Source organism: Panthera leo, chromosome B4 (genome assembly GCF_018350215.1).
Source record: "Panthera leo isolate Ple1 chromosome B4, P.leo_Ple1_pat1.1, whole genome shotgun sequence".
Lineage (NCBI taxonomy): Eukaryota > Metazoa > Chordata > Mammalia > Carnivora > Felidae > Panthera > Panthera leo.
The window spans coordinates 108,764,965-108,766,581 of record NC_056685.1 but is presented as its reverse complement, the minus strand read 5'-3'; the positions used below and the strand labels follow the sequence as shown (position 1 = coordinate 108,766,581).

At 39.3% G+C, this 1,617-nt stretch overlaps 1 non-coding gene across 1 annotated transcript; it reads right to left on the bottom strand.

Annotated features, from left to right (window-relative positions):
- Window positions 1-301: 301 nt before the first annotated feature.
- On the bottom strand, window positions 302-446 carry LOC122225656. The gene has a single exon (XR_006205275.1). It is a non-coding gene; the product is annotated as a U4 spliceosomal RNA (small nuclear RNA).
- Window positions 447-1,617: the final 1,171 nt, after the last annotated feature.

Genomic DNA, 1,617 nt, shown 5'->3' with positions numbered 1-1,617 from the left:
GGTGTGACTTTGTTTGAAATAGGGTCTTTTGCAGATGTAGTCACATTAAGATGGGGTCATGAAGGTGGGTTCTAATTCACTATGAGTGTTACCTCTATATGAAGAGAAGAGGGACATATGGCCACAGGATGGAAGACTGTCACGTGATAACACAGGCAGAGATTGATGTGCTGAAGCTGTAAATCTGGGGATGCCAAGGATTGCTGGCAACTACCAGAAGGTAGGAAAAGGCAAGGATGGATTGTCCCTAAATGTTTCAGAGGGAACATGACCCTTCCAACACCTCAGTTTCAGAATTCTATCCTCCAGGGTAGTGAGACAATAAATTTCTATGGTTCTAAGCCACCCAATTTGTGGTGCAGTGTTCACTAACACTAGGAAACTATTAGCAATAATCGCGCCTTGGATAAACCTCACTGGCTACGATACTGCCACTGCGCAAAGCTAACACTAGGAAACTAATACAGATGTTTTCATTAACCAAGATTGTGACTTTCAAAAAGGAAAATAGAGAATGAAATATTTCGACTAGCTTTTCCAATGACTGGAGTAAGGGACAAGATGCTTCTGTGTTGCATTTAGCCTGTGCTCTCTTATTTTATCAGGCCAAAAATTGTATAAATGTTTCCTATGGACCACATGTAGTCCATTTGGGAGATAGCCAGGATGGAATTAAGTCCTACCCAAGCCAAAAATATTGTCTTCAGGGAAGACATAGAAATTGTGTGGAGTGGATTGCTGGAAAGCCACACTTGGGAAAAGAATTGCCAGCTGAAGGACCATCATGGTCAACATCAGGTCGATGGAGTTTTAGTTGATAGGCCCAGAGTGGATATGTGAGAGAAGGAGTGAACTTTGCCAAGCACACAATGTGCTAAGCTCTTTCACAAGAGGAGCTACCAAGTAGAAATTTCCCTATGTCCCTTTACCTTTCTTTCTCATTTTTGCTCTGATCCTGGAGGGTCAGAAATAGCAGCTAATGAGTGGCAAACAAAGAAAGCAAGAAAGAATGAAGGCTCCAAGTATTTGCTCCTTTTAAAGGGCAGAAAACCTGCCTTTTCTTACCTGCACTGGTTAGGAGAAGGACAAAAAAATAAGTCTAACTTGTTCAATTCGGATTGAAGAGCTGAGTAATAATATCAAAGTGTATATAAGATTATTTCTAAATCAAGGCTGTGTTTTCTGACATAAAGTGATAGAAAATTCTAAATTCCTTAAGAGGATACTGGAAAATCATGAGATTTGCTCAAGTTTTTATCTAGGGGCGAAGGAGATATCTACAGAATATTTTTAAAGAATGTGACAGAATGAAAATAAAGGTTCTGCTATGATTACATCCCATGGGTCCTCATTTTTTGTACACAAATCTTAGAGACAGAGATCAAAACTTGAATGAAGTCAGGCATTTCTGGTCTGCTTATTATATCGTGATAAGGTATCTTGTGAAAACAATGTATTCAATGGCGATTTTTAACCCCATCAGATATTACCTCTGGAGGAATTTAAACAAAAGAGGCGGTGTGGTGCTAAGAGAGTCATAGGTGCAGAAGTCAAAAATTGCAGTTTTTAGTAAGCACAATCTGTATGGTAGGAAGATAGAATTGGTAATAGGATTTA